Source organism: Spinacia oleracea, chromosome 4, assembly GCF_020520425.1.
Source record: "Spinacia oleracea cultivar Varoflay chromosome 4, BTI_SOV_V1, whole genome shotgun sequence".
NCBI lineage: Eukaryota > Viridiplantae > Streptophyta > Magnoliopsida > Caryophyllales > Amaranthaceae > Spinacia > Spinacia oleracea.
The window spans coordinates 7,515,217-7,539,750 of NC_079490.1; the positions used below are offsets into that span (position 1 = coordinate 7,515,217).

The following is a 24,534-nucleotide window of genomic DNA, read 5'->3' on the forward strand; positions in this document are numbered from 1 at the left end:
CACATGCACAGCAGGTGCAGAGGTCTGCTAGTCTCCAAACTCATTAACACTTGATCAACTCACATAGAACTGTTCTAAACAATTTATATATGATCTCTAGATATACAGGCAAGTAAAATAACGTGTATAAAAAACCAATCGTTCCCAGAATACTTCAAATTCAAAGGTAATATGGAGAATCATACTGACATCAAATTGTTTGACATGCAACTTGAGTTGAAACAAATAATTGTGATATTATATGGAGAACCATACTGACATCAAATTGTTTGACATGCAACTTGAGTTGAAACAAGTAAGAACTACTTCTAAGCCTATAGTCTGAAATTCTGAATCATGGCTTAGACAGCCAGAAAGTCAAAGTTCACTAGCAGTGCAATGAAACAGAACGCAATTTGAGAGACAAGAATGGAAAAAACATCAGTTCTTTACCCAACCACGGGAATAAAGAAACTAAATAACACCCTGAAACAAAATCTTTGAAAACACCAACATTGTAAGATCACTTCAATAGTAGAAGGACATTACAACCAACCTCGTAACCATGAGTAAGAGCATCAATGTTTTTCTCAAGCCATTGAGCCTTTTTGTTATCATCATCCTTCTTCCTCTTAACATTCTCAAACTCATTTTGTACAGAAGCAAGTTTCTCTACAGACCCAGATACACTGGAGAAACCATAAGCAGAATGAGTGGGGTATGTGTGGGGAAGTACATCAAATCATTTAAGCAAGTCTTGTATACCTCAATAAAATCATCAAGGGTCTCCTGATGGTGTCGCATTGCGACATATAGATACTGAGACTCTTCTCTAATAAAAGAATCAGCCTGAAAAAATGAATTTTAGGCATTAAATATCGTAAATATGAAGTTGAGAACTATACATATTTGACATAGCTCAGTTAAACATTGAACACCGACATGTCTAGAAACTTAAGCACTTCAGTGGAATTATGATTTGCAGCAGAAACATCTCAAAAATAATTTCACCTCAATTTATCCAATTTGTTTGAACATGCTAAGAGCATGGAGCAAAAAATTGAGTCATGCTCAAGAATGAACAAGAAGCGGGGGAGGCCTCGGCAATTCATTAACACCATTTATTTTACAGTGATACACAAAATACAGTAATTTTGATGTTGTTGTAACCTCCACAATTTTGCAACGCACTAAAGTTTAAAACCAAGGGTTACAGTTAGTACTTTACAAGTTCACACAACTTGCATTGGACATAATTAGAAAGAAGATTGAATGTAACTTATAAAAGAGAAAATTCAACATAAAAAGTAGTATTTCCAAACCCAAAATCAAATCAAAGCATTTTTCAACAACATATCCTTCCAATATTCCCATTTCACTTAATGGGACGCAGAGCATGCTCCAGCAAACTCAGATAATCAACTTTTTTCTTACCATTTCATCTGCCTGCTCAATATCAGTAGGAGGGACTAATTAGCTCAACAGAAGCAGCTGGAAGCTCCCTTTGCAGCAATTTGACCTCTTTCTAAGTCAATGCCTGCTGTCTCGCTACCTCTGCAGCCCTCTCACGGGCTATCCTATCAGATATGTCTTCTTCAATCTTCTCCTCTGGTTCCTCAGTATCCTCAGGTGCCGGGCAAACAACTATTTCATACTCATTTTTGGGCTCTGGAAGCCCGCTTAAGCCCATACGCAAGTTCCTTTTCAGTTCAGCTTGTCTCCGAAGTTCAAGTTTTGCACTATTATGCATATCCAGTTCTTCATTAATACGAAGTTCATCCCTGATAAGAGTTCCTTTGCGTGTTATACCAAAAGAACTACCATGTCTGGAGGGAATCATACCAATTCGTGCAATTTCATCCAACTCCTGGTCAGAAATCTGAGGAGGAGGAAGCATCAGCTTCGACCTCTTTCTAACTGTCTCGGGATCATTAAGCTTGTTGGCTTGTATTATTGCTCCTGGAGCATCTTGCCTCTCGGAAATCTTATTCTTCACAATGTCTTGTTTCCTTAAGAGGGCTTCCCTATCAACCCTTCTCTCTCCTTCAAGTTCATCAATAGTTGTGGGAAATTTAGGCTGCTCTACAGGTCTATCTTCTTCAGCGACATCATAAAACCCTGGTGGAGCTCTTTTCTCGAAGGGGATCTCAACATTATAATCTATACCTTTACTTTTCCTCTTCCTTTGTGTTACGTCTATACCAGCTGCCTTGAGTTCTCTTCTTTTCTGCAAAGAAGCAAGCCTACTTGCCTCTTCAAGCTGCTTCTCCCTAGCTTTTCTTTTAGCCTTTTTACCCCTTGTGTTGGCTAACCGAGCTCGTGCTTCAGAGAGCATTTCTTTCTCATCTTCATCCATATCGACAGGATCTGGTCGTGCAGGCTTAGATTCGGGATTGGGATCATGTTAAGATAGAATATAGGAGATATTATATTGTGAATATTCTGTAGAATCCTAAATATGGTATGTTACCTAATATGAGTCCTACATATGGTATGTTACCTAATATGTAATCTAGGGTTTAGGTAATGAGTTGTACTATATATATACGTGTCTTATTAATGAGAAGCATACGAGATTACACAATATTTGACATGGTATCAAGAGCTTAGGGAGATCCTACGACCCGTCTACAAAAAAAAAAAAAAAAAATTATCCCCTGCCGGTTGGTTAGAAAAATAAACCCACCGGCGGGATTCGTAATTAATATAATAATTCCGCTGCAAATTGGTAGAAGATGAGGTTGGTGTTGGAGAAAAGACTCGTACTTGGAATCGCGTCCAATTCGAGTATTCATATTGAGATAATTGGTGAGTTCGAAAAGAAGGGCGTTCTCATCAAGAGAGGAAAAAAAAAGTGCAGGTTCGAAAAGAATGGCGTTCTTGCTCGATTTTTTTTATTGAAGAATGGTGTTTCCAATCGCAATGTTCGTGAAACTGCCGTTACGATTGAGGGAGGGAGTTAAGGATAACGTAGTTATCCTAGAGGATAGAATATCATATGAGATAAAGTTATGTTATATGATATGAGTGATACTGAGGGAGTGTCGTCACCTACGGGTGATACTGAGGGAGTGTTGTCGCATACAGGTGACAATGAGCACGTGTCGTTGACTAGTGGCGTCGACGAAGGGGTGTCGTCGCCTGTGAGGGAGGAACAACAACATTATACACCCAGTCGAGTGGAATCAGACGTCGTCTCAGCAACGACAGGTGTCGATGAGACGACGTGTAGTGATGAGAGTGAGACAAGGCAGTCATCAGCCCGTCGTATGTGTCGACGAAGGTTCAGTTAGCAGATATCGTCACTAAAGCGTTGGGGAAGAAGCAATTTGAGTTTTTTTTTTGAACAAGATGGGCATTCGAGATCTTCATGCTCCACCTTGAGGGGGGATGTTAAGATAGAATATAGGAGATATTATATTGTGAATATTCTGTAGAGTCCTAAATATGGTATGTTACCTAATATGAGTCCTACATATGGTATGTTACCTAATATGTAATCTAGGGTTTAGGTAATGAGTTGTACTATATATATACGTGTCTTATTAATGAGAAGCATACGAGATTACACAATATTTGACAGATCAATTTCTCCAGGACGCAATTTACGTGGGTCATCTCCAGGTTCATAGTTATCATCCTTAGTACAAGCTGCATCAAGAAGTTTCTCATAACGCTCAAGACACTGAGATGGAGTACGACCAACAATAGGTGCTCCAGTCCTCCACTGATTTGGCATAAGCTTTGCAATATGAAGTAGCTTTTCATCTTCTTCCTTAGTCCACTCTGTCTACAAGTTTCAGAGAGACCTAACATCAGTATCACTGTTAAGACTTGTTCATGTTAATGTCAAAAGTTCAAAACAGCAAGAGAAGAAAGCAAAAAATTTATGAAAAAGCTTTATCAATCCTTTCTTCCGTTGGATTTGCTAGACAAGCATGATAGCATATACTGCTTTCAATTTAATAAACAAGCAAAATGAAAACAATCAACCAAGGCTGGTCGGGGGACTATATCTAGCATCAACCAATAGGCTTTTTTGTTTTTTCAAAAGATTTACCAATTTATCCAAGTACCAAGTGCCTCTTACAAGACTCCATGTTAAGATATGTTAAGATATTAGATATTATTCTGTGAATATTCTGTAGAGTCCTAACTATGGTAAGTTACCTAATGTGTACCTAGGGTTTAGGTAACTGAGTTGTACTATATATACGTGTGTTATTAATGAGAATGATACGAGATTACACAATATTTGACATGGTATCATGAGCTTAGGTTAAAAACCCTAGATTTTTTTTTCCGCAAGAAATTTGAGAGAGTGTAGCCGAGTATTGAGAACAGCGACTTTCTTCGCTTGTTGAGTATTGAGATCAGGAGTTAACAATTCCTTAAGTATCACCATGAGTTCCGATGAGGAGGCACCACCAAAGGTCATCGCCGCCGCCGTCGACCTAGACTACTATCTCGGGTCAGGCGACGGCCCCGGTATTGTTATCACCCCTGTGAAACTAAGAGGAGCATCGAACTACGATGAATGGGCCAAAGCCGTTCGTCGCTCGATGATTTCAAAATTCAAATTTGGATTTCTTGACGGTTCTGTGAAGGAACCCATTATGGACGAGACGAAGATGAAACATTGGATTGCGGTCAATTCGATGGTGGTGTCTTGGATCACAAACACCATTGACGAGAGTTTGCGTTCGAATCTGGAGGACTTTGATATTGCTCACGAGTTGTGGAGTCATTTGAGGACGCGGTACTGCGTCGTGTCGGGCACCAGGGTCTGCCATATTAAGATGGCTCTGAGTGGTTGCAAGCAGGGCACGTCTGAGGGCGTCATGGAGTACTATGGCCGCTTGTCGAAGGTATGGAAGGAGTACGTACAGTATGCACGAGTTCCCAGGTGTGTATGTGCGGGTTGTACGTGTAATATAGCGAAGCAGGTGGGGGACATTCACGATGAAGATCGTCTGCACTATTTCCTAATTGGCCTGGATGATCACTATGAAGCCATTCGTGCACAACTGTTAGCACGATCGCCGTTTCCAGGACTCGACGAGGCGTACCAGACGGTTATGAATACCGAGACCATGCGCGCCAAGGCTGCGAGAGGTCCGGAGAGTGTCATGGCGTTCAAGGTCGAGACTAAGGCTCGGTCGAGGTCGGGAGATGTCAGTGGCAGATTTTGTGGTCATTGCAATCGTGAGGGTCATGAGGAAGAAACTTGTTATCAGCTGATTGGATTTCCTGAATGGTGGGATGAGAAGAAACGAGGTGGACGAGGGCCTGGTCGAGGAGGCAGGACGTCGATTAGAGGAGGCAGAGTAGCTCGTGGGGCAGCGTCGTCGACCAGTGGTGTCGCTCGTGCCAATGCCGTGAGCAATGCCACAGGAGGGGCGACAACCACTGTGACGAGTGGAGACGGATCGCAGGGTGCAGTGACGACAACCAATCATGAGCTTGTTGGGGTGACGAAGGAGCAAGTCCAGCAAATAGTTGACTCTTGTCACGACCTTCAAACAAGTTGCAAGGTAATCTTGATTTACGATGGATTGTTGACAGTGGGGCATCACGTCATGTGACGGGTGATATTTCAATCCCGAGAAATATCAAGACATCAAGAAATCAACAGGTTGTGTTGCCGGACGGTCAACCTGCAAATTCAAACCAATATGGTTCGGTGGTCTTGGAGGATGGTTTCGTGCTTGATAATGTTCTATTTGTGCCTAAATTGAACTGCAATTTAATTTCTGTAACTCAATTAAGTGACGAATTACATTGTGCTGCTCAATTTACTAACAAAATGTGTGTTCTTCAGGACCGCTCGACGAGGATGGTGATTGGCGTAGGTGATCGACAGGAAGGACTATATTTTTTCCGTGGGGCTCCAAAGGTTCGTGTGCTAGCAGTGGAGTGTGTGGTCGACTTGTGGCATCAACGGATGGGGCATCCGTCGGAAAAAGTGTTGCAGTTACTTCCTCAAGTGAGTCATAAGATTAGGAAGAATAAAACAATTTGTGATGTATGTCCGCGGGCGAGACAATGTAGGGAGAGTTTTCCAGTTAGTGTTAGTCGTGCTAGTCGCACATTTGAATTGGTTCATCTTGATTTATGGGGACCCTACAAGACTCCCTCGTCTTGTGGGGCAAAGTATTTTTTTACCATTGTTGACGATTATTCTAGAGGTGTGTGGATTTATTTACTGAGTAATAAAATGGAAGTTGCATCGACATTTCTTAATTTTGTTGCCATGATTAAGTGTCAGTTTAATAGATCCCTTCGAGTAGTACGCAGTGATAATGGTACTGAATTCAATTGCTTACAAAATTATTTTCGTCAACATGGGATTCTGTTTGAGTCGTCGTGTGTTGGGACGCCTCAACAAAATGGGAGAGTCGAGAGAAAACACCAACATATTTTGAATGTTGGGAGGGCGTTACGTTTTCAAGGAAATCTTCCAATAAAATTTTGGGGGGAATGTATTTTGGCCGCCTGTTACTTGATAAACCGTACACCTACCCCGATCCTTGACAATAAAACACCTTATGAGATGTTGTTTGGTAAACCACCATCGTATGTGCCTATCCGCGTGTTTGGGTGTCTGTGTTATGCATATAATCTCCGGTGTAAAGGGGATAAGTTTGAGTCTCGGAGTCGCCGATGTGTGTTTTTGGGTTATCCGTTTGGCAGGAAGGGATGGCAACTTTATGATCTAGAGACACATGAGTTCTTCGTCTCACGGGATGTCAAGTTTCATGAAGGGACGTTTCCTTTTGTAGATGAATCGGATGTGTTGCCACTGGTGCATGATGGTCATGGGGGGCTTGACCATTGGAGTTTGGATGAGAGTGGGACTACGGGTCCTGAGACCGTGTCGTCGCGTGCAGGTGATACTGCTGGGGTGTCGCCGCCTACAGGTGATACTGAGGGAGTATTGTCGCATCCGGGAGCTGATGAGGGGGTGTCATTGACCAGTGGCGACGACAGGGGAGTGTCGTCGCCTGGGAGGGAGGAACAACAACATGAAACTCCTAGTCGAGTGGATTCAGACGTCGTCTCCTCACAGACAGGTGTAGAGGAGACGACGGGTAGTGACGAGAGTGAGACAAGGCAGTGTGTGGAGGATACGGAGTTAGGAAGGGGGAAGCGTGCGAAGTTTCCGTCGACAAAGCTGAAAGACTGTGTGATACATACAATACGGGAAAAATATAGTACTTCCGACAAAACACCTACGGCGTCATCACTCTCAGGTACTCCTTATCCTATCACATATTTTGTTAATTATGAGCGTTTTTCGTCAAAGCACAGGCATTATATAGCAGCATTGCAAGAAGGGCAAGTTCCTAAGAGTTTTAAACAAGCGATGCAGCATGAGGGGTGGCGTCAGGCAATGGCTGCTGAAATCGACGCGTTGGAGGAACAGGGGACATGGACGTTGGAAAATTTACCGGAAGGGAAGAAAGCACTGGGGAGTAAATGGGTGTATACTGAGAAGCGTGATGAGGATGGGAATTTGTTGAGACTGAAGGCTCGATTGGTATGTTTAGGGAATCATCAGGAGGAAGGGTTGGATTATAATGAGACATTTGCTCCCGTCGCGAAGATTCGCAGGCAATAACAAGTTTGCGCTTGAGAGTTTTAAGGCATACTTGAAGGAGTGTTTTAAAATGAAAGACCTCGGGGCTCTGAAGTACTTCCTTGGGTTAGAGGTGGCACGAAGTAGTCAAGGGTTCTATGTATGTCAGAGAAAATATGCCCTCGACATCATCTCCGAGGCCGGATTGTTGGGAGCAAAGCCTGTGGACTTTCCCATGGAACAGAATCATAGGTTGGCATTGGCAGACGGGCCAGACCTGTCGGACGGTGAGCAGTATAGGCGTCTGATCGGACGTCTGGTTTATTTGGCTGTCACGCGACCAGACGTTGCCTACTCTGTACATGTCCTATCTCAATTTATGCAAGCACCAAAGGAGGCACTGTAATCCCCCGTAATTTTATACATTTTATTAATATATTTTAACGTATAAGTAATTATATTAAAATAGAATTTACGAATTTTGAAATAAATATTTAAGTAACGAATATTTATTTTTTATACGTTTTAAATATTTCAACGATTTATGAAATTAAAATAATTTTAGAACTTTTGTTGAAAAGAAATCGAATTACGAAAACCGTTTGAAGTTGGAAAACAATCCTAATTGGTTTTGGATTCAAATACTTAAACTCAATCCTAGTTCTAGCCCAAATTGATAAAGCCCAAATAACAAAAACTCAAATTCTTTACTCCCTCCTCTTTCTATTTCACGTGAAACCAAAAACACCAAAACCCTCAAACCTTGCTTCCTCCTTCACGTGAACCTGCAGCCCTCACCTCCTTCAGCGTCGCACAGCCGCCGCACCAGCCACTGCCTGGCCGCCGTCGTTGCTAGGCCACCACCTCCTTTACCACCGGTAACTCCTTCATTCTTTCTTTATCTCTTTCGTTCCTCTCTCCTTAATAAATGGATCTGTTATTTTTTTTGCCTTTGCTCTTCTTGCTCAGCCACCACCAGCGCTCACCACTTGCACCGCGCAACCAGCCTCGCCGCACCGTCGCTGCCACCGTGCATTTTTATTGCGCCGCTAGCCAGCCTTAACCTTCTCCTTTCGCAAGCAACAGTGCAGCTCTTCGCGAGCCTCCTCGCCGCCGCGCAACACCACCTTCGTCAACCAGCCATCCGTCGCCGCCGCACCATACGCCGCTGCCCAATCTTCTCCTCTCCTCCTTGATTTCGGTTGTTCTCTAAACCTAAGTTAATTAACGAATTTAATTAAGTTTTAATAATTCAAATTATGTTCTTGAATTTAAATTATACATTTTTATGTTTTAATTAGAATTTTCAGATTTATATATTATGTTTAAATAATAAATTTAATTTTCAGATTATATAAATGCATTGAAATAATGATTTTTATTATTAAAAGCATGAATTTTAAGTTTTAAATCATGACAGGATGATTGTGGATTATTGAATTTATTGTTTCGATGTTCTAAGAACGTAGATTGGCCTTGGCAATGTTTTTAAATAAGTTATATTGCTGAAAATTTAAGTATGATATTTGCAAAGAGTTTTCAACGAATTTCAATCTTTAATTCAATAATTGTTATGCTAGGAAATCAAATATTCAAGTTTTGTTATTGGAGAAAAGTTCTAAATATGTTTAGGATGTAGTTAGAATGTGTTAGTATAGTTGTGAATGATTAGAAGTTGATTGGGAATATTTGTTGGTTGTTTTAGGCGGAGAATTCTCTGTAGGCGACTTTTGAATTATTAAAGTGGTCTTGCAGTTTGTTTACACAAGGTACGTACATACCTGTGTGCTTGGAATGTGTGCTAATTGTTGAAACCATGTTGAATTATTGATGAACTTGGTTATGTTAATATTGTTGATGAACTTAGTCAGGTTAAAATTGCATGTTTGATACTGTTGAATGAACATATTAAACCTTTATTGCATTTTGAGGATTATAACATGTTAGTATGGAAGATTGATACAAACATGTTCGATTGGGAACACTAGATTATTTAGTATATAATTCAGATCAATTAATTGTTGTTCCCTTTTTAGCTTTTCACTACTTTATGAGGGCGGAGGACCTTATTTAGTAAGTTGAAACCTTATACCCATATTCAGGGGTTGATCAGTATTAAAGAAAAGATTGGAGTTAATTGGAATGAGTCTTGTTTGATGCCTTTGTGATCACTTACTCAATTCCAAGATAAAAATAGTTATAAATAAATGTGAGTTGCATGCCTTATGTGATTGTTGAGTCATAACAGGGTGTCAATTTGTAAATCATGTAAAGTGAAACTGAGTAGCAATAGCTTTAGACTGTGCACGTCTAAAGTGACGGACAAACAGGAGTTGGGGTTCATGGTGGTAGCCCATGGCCTTTCATTCGGGCCGGATTGATCACCGCGTCCTATTTTCAGTCAAACGTTCCTCGATATCGCAGGTCACTGAGGTTACGGAGTCGCGCCCGTACCTCGCCTAGCTAGAAAACTCGGTCCATTGCCTATTTCAATTAAAATAATATTATTGTTATCAAAGTCTAGTCCAGTCTAGCTTAGTCTAGTCAAGTGTGGTATTCAAATTAATATGTGTCGTTTGCCTTTACTTATATTTCATCAGCATCATGTTATGATTGTTCGTTTAATAGAATCATGTTAGGATTATTATTGATTTAGTATGTGGTACTCAGCTTTGCTGATTACGTGCTTTTGCTTGTGCATGTTGATCATGGCTATGCCTTATTGATCCTGTGATGACCCAATCTTTGGTGAGCAGTCTCTAAGGATCAATAAGCATTGTCCATCTGCAGGTTTGAAGATGTTGCATCATTGGGATCGGGAATAGAGAGCTTGTATTTAGTTTTGATTTGCTAAGTTGACTTGGGTTTGTTTAATTGGACTTTAAACTGGTCGTACTATTTATATTTCCTTATTTTTCGTTTATTGGTTTTTGGGATTAAACCTGTAATCGATTATTTATGAACCTAAAGTTAGTTTTATGTTTTCCGCTGCAAAATTCTGAATAAGCCGTTACGTTTTCACACGGGCGATAATGCCTTGATAATTCTCTACGTTTTATATTAAAAGATTATTTTAGAAAAGAGAGAATTGTCGGGGTGTTACAGGCACATTGGGAAGCAGCTTTGCGAGTAGTGAGATATTTGAAGAAGTGTCCGGGTCAAGGTATACTACTTCGGTCGGACAGTGCGTTGCAGTTGGAGGGGTGGTGCGACTCGGATTGGGCAGGGTGTCCAATGACGCGTCGGTCGGTGACTGGATGGTTTGTGTCACTTGGTATGTCGCCAGTTTCTTGGAAGACCAAGAAACAGCATACTGTTTCTCGGTCGTCTGCTGAGGCAGAATATCGATCGATGGCAGCTCTGACGTGTGAGTTGAAGTGGTTGAAACAACTACTACGCGACTTGGGGGTGACACACGACCAAGGCATGAGGATGTATTGCGACAGTCAGTCTGCGTTACATATTGCACAGAATCCGGTGTTCCATGAAAGGACAAAACACATCGAGTCAGATTGTCATTTCATTCGAGATGCAATCAAGGAAGGGATCATCAGTCCGTCGTACGTGTCGACGAAGGTTCAGTTAGCAGATATCTTCACCAAAGCGTTGGGGAAGGCGCAATTTGAGTTTTTTTTGAACAAGATGGGCATTCGAGATCTACATGCTCCACCTTGAGGGGGGATGTTAAGATATGTTAAGATATTAGATATTATTCTGTGAATATTCTGTAGAGTCCTAACTATGGTAAGTTACCTAATGTGTACCTAGGGTTTAGGTAACTGAGTTGTACTATATATACGTGTGTTATTAATGAGAATGATACGAGATTACACAATATTTGACACTCCAACTCAAGATATGGTTTCATGAACACAACAACTTAGCTAGGTCTATAATGTGTGAAGTTTCGAATTTGAACTACCATCATCCTTCCAAAAATTTAGGAAAAAACCCTCCTCGACCCACTCCTCCCGAAAATTAATATCCCCCCAATGAAGCAAATATCATGGACCTTGAAAGGTCTACAACTATATCAATCCTATTTCCATTATTTTTCATCTTCTAACTTCTGCAATGATCTCCATAACTAGTAAAACATCATAAATGCAATTTTCTCCATCAACATTAAAAATCAATATAATTCTGGGATTGGATATCGAAATTAGATAATTAAGCACATAATTACACTCATGATTTACACAGGAAGAACTACAAGTATAATTTAATTTATCAAGATTAAAAACCTAATGAAGAACCACATTCTAACTAACAGTAACCTTGCTGTTCCGGCAGCGGACTTGGAACAGGAAAGGGATGACTGACTCCCGACTGAGATTGCTGGCTGGATCCTGCACAGTGAAACCGTTAACTAGCCTCGGGGGTGATCCGAGAATTACCCCTCCGATGCTTAAGTCAGATTATGCTGGTAGCTCTGTAATAAATGCTTATAAGAATGATTGGGCTGGAATTGCGTACCTTTGGCATTGATGGGGGTCCGTATATATAGACGGGTTATTTGTACGGAGGACCCGGGTTATTACCCGTTGGTTCCGGATCCTCCCTTTCGGCTCTGATAGGTAGATGATGTCAGAGCAATGCCGAATGGGTTCTGTAAACCCTGGATGCCGACTGCACCTTTGGTGCTTCTTGTGAGTATATGTCTATGATACAGCTGTTATGGGTTGTCCTACCGGCATACCGGTAGGGCTACCCGTACAACTAGCCCCCTCAGAGTGACTACAGCTGGCTTTTACAGTCTGTAGTTGCTCTGATAAAAAGAAAAAAGCGAAAGTTGGGGGTAAGCCCCCTATACAACTAGCCCCCTTGGGGACGATCAACACCCCATGGGTGTGATTGTTCTGTAGATGGCCGTTTTACAATGCGGTTTTTAGCTCAATACTTGTTCTAATGTCACGACTAGCCCCCATTAGGACAAGGATTGATCGCTTTAAGTGGATAGTTTTCTGTATGCCGGCTGCCCATGTTTGTGTTTGATTCTCTTGGCTGACTGTTATCCTTGATTTCTTTGAATGACCAGCCCCCTTGAGTTTTTTAGGCTGACTAGCCCCCTTGACTTTTTAGGCTGACTAGCCCCCTTGACTTTTTAGGCTGACTAGCCCCCTTGAGTTTCTAGGCTGACTAGCCCCCTTGAGTTTTTAGGCTGACTAGCCCCCTTGACTTTTTAGGCTGACTAGCCCCCTTGACTTTTTAGGCTGACTAGCCCCCTTGAGTTTCTAGGCTGACTAGCCCCCTTGAGACTGACACGTGGCGAAGGTTCATTTTTCTTTATACGCGTGGCGGGAGATTTGAAAAGTGTTTTGGACACGTGTCGGCCATCCGGCAAGTGTGGGGAGTTGTGATATTTTCAACCGCCCAGATCTGCTTCCTGTCGTTTCAACTTCCTTTCGTTCCTTTAAGTAACCGTTTCTTCTTTTCTCTTCATTTCCGCTCTTTCTCATTTTCTTTTGCAAACTTTCTCGCGCTGCCAATTTGCTCTCTTTCTCTCTCTTGTTTTTCTTTCTAATTTGTGTCCGTCTCTTCCTACCGTACTTTTCCGTTGGGGTTTGGTTGTTTCTCTTGGTAAGTTTCGAACTTGGTCTGGTTTTTTAGGTTGTCCGTTATTTTATGGCGGTCTGACTTTCTCGTGTTGTTCTTTCAGTTGGGTTGTTTGAGGGACCTTGCAGCTGTTTGAGAGTGAATTTTCAGAATTAGGTACGGTTTCTGGCCTTACTTTCTCTTTTTGTCGGGTGTTTCTGTTTTTGCTTGCATGCGTTTTGAGTGGGGGTAGCCAAAACATGACTGGTAGGGTTGGGGTTGGTAACGTGATAGACCTGTCAGACACAAGTAGCGATTCTGGCATAGAACTAAATATGGACGGGAATACGGCCGGTAGTAATGCTAAGAATACTGGGTGGGGGATAAAATCAAACACGCCACCTCCTTTTGCGCAGTTTATGGGTGGGAATCCTGTTACCGGCCCTTTTATACCCATGACTGCGGATCAGTTTACTCGCTCACAACAGTTACATGGCCTGCGGGCACGAATGGAGAGAGAGCTTAGGCCGAATGAGCATAACGTGCCGGCTGGAGAGCCAATTTTAGACGTAGATCCGATTTCGGTTAGGTACCATTTGCGAGATTATCGGGAATTTACTCAGCCTGGCGGCTCTGGTCTTGGGGAGTACGGTACTAACATCGGCAATATATATGTTTCTAGGGCCATGCCGTCAGACGCCGAACCGTCTACAAGTAATCGACGGGCCGGGAAGGAGCCTGCCGTCCATGATGCAGGTGAGGCTAATTCCGCCGGTAGTGGTGATGTGCCTTCCACCCCTGGCGACTCCATACTGGAGTCTTCTGAGTCTGGGTCTCCTAGGTTAAGGGCGCCGCCCATTGCCGACTCTGATGAAGATGAGGAGGATGCTGCGATCTTGCAGCAAGTGTTTGAAGAAGAGGCCTTGGACGCCGATGTGAATTTCGAAGGTGAGGCCGCCGCGTTCTTGGTTCCGACCCCTCCCCCTAACGATTCTGCTGCCCTCACCACTGAGATAGATGGTGACTTTGTAAAAGAGGCCATTGCCAACCGGCATTCTGAGGTTGGTGGTCGTTTTTTGGGTTTACCCGAGGGCTACTGGTTAACTGTGCCGAAAGAAGAGCAAACGGTGGCCGACTGCCCTGAAGGCCATGTCGTTGTGTACACGAAAATGTTCGACTATGGGTTGCGCTTTCCCTTGCACCCGTTCATTGAGAAGGTTCTGCGGGCCTGGAATGTCGGCCTCGTTCAGTTATCGCCCATAGTTATTCGCAATCTGGTTGCGTACACCTGGCTGTTTTCATTCAAACAGTGGCCCTTGACACTCAACCTTTTCAAAAAACTGCACTGGCTGAAGCGTGATGGGAAAGATACCGGCTGGTGGACGATCTTTACCAAGAGTCAGCGTCAGACTGTGAGTCCCCGACTCTCCAGCTGCAAGGACTGGAAGGACCACTTCTATTTCATGGCTGTTCCTGAAGACTACCCCCTTCGGCGTACTTTCTACCAGCCTAAACCTAGGATGGAACAATTTGACCAAGCCGACCTTGGGCCCCGAGAGCAACGTGCGTACGACAGGCTGCTGGTTGATTATGTCGACGTTGGGCTGTCTAAGCCTAAAACCTTGCCGGCTTTCTGGCTTCCTCCTGTCGGTTATATTCTTAGTCCTGCCGCATTGGGTGCAGTCGGTCTTGCACCTACACATCCCCTTGGTAAATGCAGTTGTTTGCTTGCGCTCTTTGTCTGTTGTACTTGTTTATACTTCTTGGATCTCTGTTGTGTCGTTTTGCGTTTGTTAAAAAAAAATTCTGACTTCCTCGTTCTTTTTTCTCAGGGCACCATCTTTTAAACAAGGCTTCACTCGGCCTTGACAAGAATTGGAGGGTTGTTGAAAAGTGTCCGGCGGCTCCTGCAGAGAAATATTACACTGTTGCTACCTTCTGCGCGAAAGCTTGTCGTGGTCGGTCAGCCAGCTTTGTGACTCCTTCTGCCGTTGTGGACCGAGGTGTTGTTCCTCGCGTTGTTCGAACAAAGGTTCCGGCAGCTGACCAAGCTACATCCTCCGCCCAAGACGAAATGACTACGGGCAGGTTTGCTTCTCTTCCTACCGGTCGTGGGGGACATGCTACTCGGAAGAGGTCTTCCAGCCAGGCGAAGGCCAATTCTCCCAAACGGTCTAAAAATGACGCTGCGAAGACAGCGCAGGAGAAGGTGAAAGACGTCTACGCCAGCGTCGACAAGCCCTTGCAGACATCTGGCGCTGGAACGAAGATCACTGAACAGCCTACTCAGTCGGTTGAGATTTTGGATGTCGACCTGTTGTCCAAACTGAACCGGAAGCAGGTGTTGAGCGATTTGATTAGCGATCCGATCCACCCTGTGCCTGTATCGAGGCATAGTCCTTCCATGAACCGGTCTGCCAGCTCGGCCTCTAAGTATGGGGTTATAGTTCGTTCTAGGGGGTTTATTGAGGACAAAACTGTTGTGCTGTCTCCGGATACTCTTGTCGGTCTAGCTGTTGCTCCCGGTCATGCTGAAGAGCACTGGCAGCCGCAGAGTGATGTTCTGAGGGGTGAGTCTATCCTTTTTGACCGTCCCAAAGACGGAGGTACACTGGGCTACCGGTCTTTGCGCCAAGTTGTTACACCCGCCGACGGTATACACCAGGACATTGAGAGGCCGGCTGCACAGTTGATGCATGACCTGTACTCGGTATTTTACTTCCCTCTTTGACTTGCTTGTTTTTTATACTTGCTTTTATTTTCGGCTCTGAGCGATTTTTTCTTTCAGGTGACGCAATCTGCTACCGAGCTTGTGGAGTGCTATCGGAGCTATCAGCGTCGTTTAAAACGATCGCAAGCTGAGAAAGAGAAGCTTCAGACTGACCTTGCTGAATCGGTCAAGACTGAAGGTGACTGCCGGAAGGAGATTGCGAGACTTGAGCTGGATGTTATTGCCGCAGGCAAGAGGAAGGCTGAACTAGAGCTTCCTCCAGCCAAGTTGACGGCCGAAGAGCAGAAGACGGCTAAGCTGCAGATTAAGCTGGATGCGGCGCTGCAGGCGGCTCAGGATGCTGAAAAAGCTGCTAAGGATTATCGCAAGGCTGTGGCGCTGAAGGCTGTGCAGAAATTTATGAAGTCTGACTTCTACTGCGAGGAAATGAAGGGGCGCTACAATGGTGGGTGGACTGCAGCCCATCGTTGTGCCGTCAAAGCCTTGACGCTGACTGAGGCTGCCTGGGGTAAGGTGGAGGGATCCTATGAAGAGGGTGGCCATGTTGATCCGATTGGCATGGAGACCCAGACCTTCCCAGACATCGTCATTCAAAACGCCGACCCTCGCCTTCTGCCCGACAGGGAGATTCCTGAGTCTGCTTACTGGAGTGATGCAGACGGCTCAGCTTCACGGTCTTGGCAGTCATCACCAGGCTCTTCCTGTGGTTCTTCCAACAGTTTTTTCCGGCCTCATACTTGTTAATGTCTGTTGGTAGCTTTTGAATATCATTTAGCGGATGTAATTTATAAACAATTTCCTTTTTTGGTACCTCTTAGCTGTTTGTGGCACTTTGTCTTTTGCCGTGTATTAACTGTTTCAAGAACGTTATTTTCGTCTTGACTGCGCCGTCTGAGGCGTATGTTTGTGCCTTTTAGCAGCTACTCACTCCGCATTTAGTTATTTTTGGGTGGTGGCTGTCGTCCCTGTGTTTGTTTAACATCTATGTGATGCACTTGATGGATTATCCGCTTGTTTTTATTTTATTCAATTTGTCACGTAGTGGCGTCTTCTTGCCTTCGATTTTATTGTATATTGCATCTTGCCTCTTTGTCGACTGGGCCAATGTGTTCACCCTTAGATTTCATTTATATCGTATCTTGCATCATTGCTGACTGAGCCAATGTGCTCAACTTTCGATTTTAATTTTTATCGTATCTTGCATCATTGCTGACTGAGCCAATGTGCTCAACCTTCGATTTAATTTATATCGTATCTTGCATCATTGCTGATTGAGCCAATGTGCTCAACCTTTTATTTCGTTTTGTCGTATCTTGCAACATTGCTGACTGAGCCAATGTGCTCAACCTTTTATTTCGTTTTGTCGTATCTTGCAACATTGTTGACTGAGCCAATGTGCTCAACCTTTTATTTCGTTTTGTCGTATCTTGCAACATTGCTGACTGAGCCAATGTGCTCAACCTTTTATTTCGTTTTGTCGTATCTTGCAACATTGCTGACTGAGCCAATGTGCTCAACCTTTTATTTCGTTTTGTCGTATCTTGCAACATTGCTGACTGAGCCAATGTGCTCAACCTTTTATTTCGTTTTGTCGTATCTTGCAACATTGCTGACTGAGCCAATGTGCTCAACCTTTTATTTCGTTTTGTCGTATCTTGCAACATTGCTGACTGAGCCAATGTGCTCAACCTTTTATTTCGTTTTGTTTATGCCGTATAGTTTACCTGGAATATACTTGTAGCTCATATATTAGATTTCAAAAATGTGGCACTGTCGGCCCTATTAAATCATGTTTTCATACAACCTCACACATGGAATTTTCTTAAAGTATCTGCGTTCCATGAGTTCTTCAGCGGTGTTCCATCCATCTCCATTAGTCTGTATGATCCAGCTACCACTTCTTCCCATATCTGGTAGGGCCCTTCCCAATTTGCAGTCAGTTTTCCTTGTTTTTGAGCTTTGCCGGTTGCTGCCGTCCGGCGAAGTACGAGGTCGCCTACCTCTAGCTTCCTATGTTTTACTCGCTTGTTGTAGGCCCTGCTCATTCTGTTCTTGTATGCGGCCGACTTGATTTCCGCCTGCAGTCTGACCTCTGGTAAGAAATCCAGCTGGTGTCTGAGTAAGCTGTCGTTTCCCTGTTCTTCATAATGCTGGATGCGGAAGGTGGGTAGTGCTACTTCAGCCGGTATGACTGCTTCTGATCCGAAGCATAGTTTGAAAGGGCTCTCTCCCGTTGCTTCTTTAACCGTCGTTCTGTTACCCCATAGAACCTCTGGGACTGTGTCTGCCCACTTGCCCTTGAACTCATCCAGCTTTTTCTTAAGGGCTACGAGTATTTGTTTGTTTGCAGCCTCGGCTTGCCCGTTGCTCTGTGGGTGGCAGACTGAAGCGTATGCGAACTTGATCCGGTAGTCTGCCAAGAATGCTCGTATAGGTTCGCAGTCGAACTGGCATCCATGGTCAAATACTATTGCTGTCGGTATTCCAAACCTTGTTATGATGTTTTTCCAGATGAACTTCCGTACCTGGTTGGCTGTTATCTTTGCTACCGGCTCGGCCTCAATCCATTTTGTGAAGTAATCGACTGCAACAATCAAGAACTTCCTGCCTCCTGAGGCTGTTGTGAAGGGTCCTACAATATCCATTCCCCACTGGGCGAATGGAATTGGATTCAGAATGGGCATCAAGTCGTTTGCTGGCATACGTATTACTGGGGCAAACAGCTGGCATTTTTCACATTTCTTGACGTAGCTCTGTGCGTCTTCCAGCATGGTTGGCCAGTAGTAACCTTGTCTTTGGCAGATCAAAGCGAGTGTTTTTCCTCCTACATGGTTTCCGCATATTCCTTCATGCATTTCTTCGATTAACCTTGCGGATTCGTATGTCGTCAAACACCGCAGCAGGGGGAGGCTGAATGCTCTTTTATAGAGTTGTCCCTGATATATGACGTACCAGCAGATGTCTTTTTTGATTTTCTTTGCCTCCCTGATATCGGTCGGGAGCACTCCAGTCGTCTTGTACGTCCAGATATCGTCGTACCACTCTTTGTTTGCCGTGATGACCATTATTTCTTTTCCTTTTTCTTCCGTACTCCTTCTGTGCATGATTTCTATCATTACTGATCGACTGAGCTCGATTGCTTTCGAACTGGCCAGTTTTGCTAGGCTGTCTGCGGCAGTGTTCAACGCTCTGGGGACCAATCTGATGTCAAAAGCCTCCAATTTCGCTGTCAGCGTCTTCAGTTTTTCTTGATACCGCCGCATTGACGGCTCTTTTGTTTCATACTCTCCCGAAAACTGATTTGCCACCAACTGAGAATCTGTTGTCATTACTATCCTCTTGGCATCTGCCAACAAACATAGCTGTACCCCTGCAATGGCTGCTTCATACTCTGCTTCGTTGTTCGAAGCTGCGAAAGTGAATCTGATTGCGTATTCGAACTTATCTCCTGTCGGAGAGGTCATGACAACGCCGGCTCCCGCTCCCGACTGAGCGGCTGACCCGTCTACTGATACTTCCCAGGATTCTGCTTTGGTTTCATCCTCTTGATAGGATGCTTCAACTACGAAGTCGGCCAAGGCTTGTGCTTTTATTGCATTGCGCGGGTGAAACTCAAGATCGTACTCCGACAGCTCTATTGCCCATCGCAACAGCCTGCCGGCTGTATCCATTTTTTGCAAAGCCTTCTCTAGTGGGAAGTTCGTCAGAATTTGTATGGTATGTGCATCAAAATATGGTCTGAGCTTTCTGGCGGCTATCAGGACTGCATAGGCCACTTTCTCTATCAGCGAGTATCTTGCTTCTGCCGGATTCAAAATGTGGCTGACAAAGTATATCGGCTGCTGGACTTTGTCTTTTTCACTGATTAGTACGGCAGCAACGGTTTGGGCTGAAGCGGACACATACAACTGTAGCTTGTCGCCCTCTTCCGGCCTGGCTATCGTCGGTAAAGCACGAAGATGGTCTTTTACCTTCTCAAAGGCCCTTTCCTCGGTTTCTCCCCACCGGAATTTTCCGTTCTGCTTAAGAGTGTTAAAAAATGGGATCGACCTATCGGCTGATTTGCTAACAAATCTTGTCAGAGCTGCCATTCTTCCTGTCAGCCTTTGTACATCTTTGATGCTTTTTGGCTGAGGCAGACTGAGTATTGCTTCTACCTTATCTGGGTTTGCGTCTATGCCTCTCTCGCTGACAAGGAAACCCAAGAATTTCCCCGATTTCACTCCGAACACACATTTCTTGGGGTTCAGCTTCATTTGGTAACGGCGCAGAGTTTCAAACGTTTCCCTGAGGTCGTCTACATGGTCGGTCTCCAATTTGCTTTTCACTATGGAGTCGTCGACGTATACTTCAATGTTGCGGCCTTTTTGGTTTGCGAACACTCTGTCGACCAGTTTTTGGTACGTTGCCCCAGCGTTCTTTAACCCAAACGGCATGGCCTTGTAACAGAATACTCCCCCCTCAGTGATGAATGCTGCTTTTCTCCTGTCGGCCTTTGCAAGGCTGACTTGGTGGTACCCGGAGAATGCGTCAAGGAAGCTGAGCAGCGCATGGCCAGATGTGGAGTCGACTAGCCTGTCGATTCTTGGCAGTGGGTAGCAGTCTTTCGGGCATGCTCTATTAAGGTTTGTGAAATCTACGCACATTCTCCACGAGCCGTTTGACTTCTTAACCATTACGACGTTGGCCAACCACTCTGGGTAGTCGCATGGTTCAATAAATCCCGCTGCCAACAACTTTTCTACCTCTTCCTGTATTGCTTGATTTTTTTCTGTTGAGAAGTTTCTTTTCTTTTGTTTTACCGGCCTGGCTGCTCTGTCGACATTCAGTCGGTGCTCGATTACCTCTGGGCTTATACCTGGCATTTCGTCTGCGGAAAATGCGAACACATCCGCGTGTTCTCTCAACAGACCGATCATGTTTACCCGCAACTGGGGGTCAATGTCGGTTCCTATCTTTACTGTTCTGCCAGTTTCTCCTTCTACCAGCTCGACTTCTTCCGACTCTCCTCCGGCCTCTACCCTAGGTAGAGTAGTCCCCTTTTCGATGCTTTCGATTGTGGGTGACTCCATTTTCTGCCTTTTCTCCTTCTTGGGCAGAAGAGATTGCTCGCCCCCCGATCTTGGGGTTTGGCCTTTTGCCGGTCTTTTCATTGCTGCCTCTCTCGCTATATTCCTGGATGGGGTCAGTCGGCCTGGTGTTTTTAATGCCGTCAAGTAGCATGATCTTGCTGAATCTTGACTGCCTCGGATTCTCTCAGCCTTCTCAAAGTTAGACATGTATATCATGGTTAGATGGTATGTTGATACCACTGCTTGTGCATTGTGGATGAATGGCCGGCCCACTATTACGTTGTATGCAGCAGGCACTTTGATTACTAAGAATTCTACCATTAGGTCCCTTGCGGTCCTTCCCTCTCCAATCTGCACTGGTAGCCTGATGCTACCTTCCGGGAAGACCGTGGCTCCGGAGAATCCTATCACAGGATAGTTGACTCGTGTGAGCTCTTTCTCGTCTATTTTCAGCTGAACGAAGGCTTCCCAAAAGATAATGTTCGCTGAACTCCCTCCATCCACCAGTATTCGTTTCACTGGGAAGTTTGCTATTTCGAGGCCCAAAACCAGTGGATCGTCGTGAGGGTATATAATTCCGCGACAGTCGGCTGGGGTGAATAAGATATTTGGCATGACTTGGGGTGCCGGCCATTTTCTGGTGCTATGGTAGTTTATCAGGTGGCGGTGTTCGCCCAGACTTCTGCCGGCTCCACTGATTGTTCCTCCATGGCACGGTCCTCCGGATATGACCCATACTGTCGGCCCCTTCTGGCCATTGTTTCTAGCCTCCCCACTCCGACTGGTTTCTGGTGCCTTCTGCTCTATTCGGAGTGGTGTTTGGGTGGATGGTAATCTGTTGTTTGTGCTATTGCTTTGCCGACTGTTATTCTGTTGGTTGTTGTTGTTCTGTCGGGCTTTATATTGTGTCAGATAGCCTCTCCTGATCATATCCTCGATGTTATCCTTCAAGTATCTGCAGTCTTCCGTATAGTGTCCACAATCATCATGGAATGCGCAGTACTTCGACTGTGGTCGGGGTTTGTCGCTCATTGGTGGAGGCCTCTTCCAGTTTTCGTTCTTGTTGACATTGTAAATTGCGGCTCTTGGGGCGTTCAATGGGGTGTATTCATGGAATATGGGGTATATGCTGGTTGACTGTTTCTGGTAATCTCTCCCTCTTGGGCCCTTCCTCTGTTCATCCTTTCTGAACCCCCTGTTCTGACTTTGCTGCGCCGGCTGAACCGGCCTTGGTGCGGCATTTCTAGTCTGTGCCGACTGATAGTGATTTGGGATTGTCATCAGCTCGTCGCTTTTGATGTATTCGTGGGCCTTCATCAGTGCGCTTCCCAGATCGGTGAAGGATTTTCTTCCCAAGTATTTTTTGAACTCGCAGTGGTTCATTCCTCTCATCAGGGCCACCACAGCTATCTCTTGTTGCAAGTTTGGTATGCTGGTGGACTCGTTGTTGAATCTGGTGAGGTAATCTCTTAAGGACTCTCCACTTCTTTGGGTGACTGCCATCAGTTCTCCCGACGTTTTCTTTCTCTGCTGCCGACTGATGAACCGTAGCATGAACTCTGCTTCTAACTGTCGGTAATTATACACCGACCCCTTTGGTAGTCCCTTATACCAGCCGGATGCCACTCCCAGCAGCGTTGAGGGAAATACCTTGCACCACATGGCGTCGGAATCTGTATACAACATCATATGTTTCTCAAATGTGTTGCAATGGACCTCCGGATCTGTGGATCCGTCGTACTTGCAGAGTGGGAACTTCAATTTCTCCATTGGTTCCTCCAGAATGTCCGCGCACAGGGGGAGTTTGCAGGTTGGATGGTGTAACGGCGCGGCACGTACCTCTGGGGTGCTTCTCTTGTCTCTTCGATGACCATGGGTTCTGGCCGACTGCGCAGAGCAATCGCCTGGTTTGCATTGGGGTGTTGTTCTTGTTGCACTAGGATCTGCTCTCCGAATAGGTTTCTTATCGGCAATCTCTTCCGTTTTTCGCCGACTGGTGTTTCCATAGTCTGGTGTATGACTGTCCTGGGTGCGGGTTCTGTGTTTGCTTTTCTCGCTGGCTTCAGGGCCGACAACGCGGCCATCACCGCTCTTGTCGTAGCCAACTGTTCCTCCGAGAACTGACCGGCGAGTTCAGACGGCATTTGTGTATCATCTTGGGCTGGGCTTTCGGGCTCTCCGTCTGAGTCGTCGTCCTCGACTGAGTATCCCAGGACATGTAAGGGTGTTGCTGCGGTCGTAGTTTTGCTGACTACCGACTGGCTCCCTAGCTGGGGGGTGGGTTGGTCATTGACGGGTGTTATTATTGGCTCTGCCGAGAACAGCGTGGGTTTCAATGGGGTTGTTGTTTTTGTCGTCTGTGTACTCTGTGGGGTTGCTTTCGAGGCCTGCTTTTTGCTTCTCTTGTACGAATCCGATTGCGTACTCTCCATTTTCAAGGGTGATTTTTTTTTTGTGTGTGTGTGTGTGCCTGGCTGTGGGTTCTGCTTACAAGTGGGGGTCCTCTCCTTCTAGCGCCAATTGTTCCGGCAGCGGACTTGGAACAGGAAAGGGATGACTGACTCCCGATTGAGATTGCTGGCTGGATCCTACACAGTGAAACCGTTAACTAGCCTCGGGGGTGATCCGAGAATTACCCCTCCGATGCTTAAGTCAGATTATGCTGGTAGCTCTGTAATAAATGCTTATAAGAATGATTGGGCTGGAATTGCGTACCTTTGGCATTGATGGGGGTCCGTATATATAGACGGGTTATTTGTACGGAGGACCCGGGTTATTACCCGTTGGTTCCGGATCCTCCCTTTCGGCTCTGATAGGTAGATGATGTCAGAGCAATGCCGACTGGGTTCTGTAAACCCTGGATGCCGACTGCACCTTTGGTGCTTCTTGTGAGTATATGTCTATGATACAGCTGTTATGGGTTGTCCTACCGGCATACCGGTAGGGCTACCCGTACACTTGCAATTAATCCAACAACTATTAGCATAATCAATCACCAAAATAAACCTTCAATTATACAAAATCAAAACCAATCAATTCGAAAAGCAAAGACAGAATTGGATTCATTAAACACTAAATATGCAATAATATGAGGAGAGAGGAAGTGAAGAGGATACCTTCTTGATGGAAGGGTCAAGCCATTCATACCAGCGAGCTTTGCACTGCTTTGCAGATTTACGAACAAGGAGAGGAGAAATTCGGGGCCATTGATTCTTCCCATATTTCATAATCAAAGCTTTAAGGGTTTCATCTTCGGAGTTCTTCCAAACACCTCCTTTGATCACAATCCTCATCTTGAATCCCTTTATAAATCAGAATTGATTTAGGGTTTTTGTTTCGAATTGACGAAGACGACGAATTTCAGTTGAATGCAGGATTTGTAGGGTTAATGATCGCGGGATAAATAGGAGAGAGAAAATTATGAAACAGGTTTTGTTTTGAACATTTATAGGTTTCTGGTTTCTCCCGTGCCCAAACGGATAAAGATTGGAATTTTAAGTTATGTATTTTATCCGTCTCTTTACGCGTGATTTAACGGAGCAATTTCCTTCAATATTGCACAAAGATCCAATAATTCCATAAATACGTTACTTTTTAAGTTATTTCCCACCATATCGTCCACGTAAGCAAGGGAGAAA

General features: G+C 44.6%; 1 pseudogene; it reads right to left on the minus strand.

Moving 5' to 3' along the window:
• Window positions 1-1,086: 1,086 nt before the first annotated feature.
• On the minus strand, window positions 1,087-24,331 carry LOC110787216 (cell division cycle 5-like protein; annotated as a pseudogene).
• Window positions 24,332-24,534: the final 203 nt, after the last annotated feature.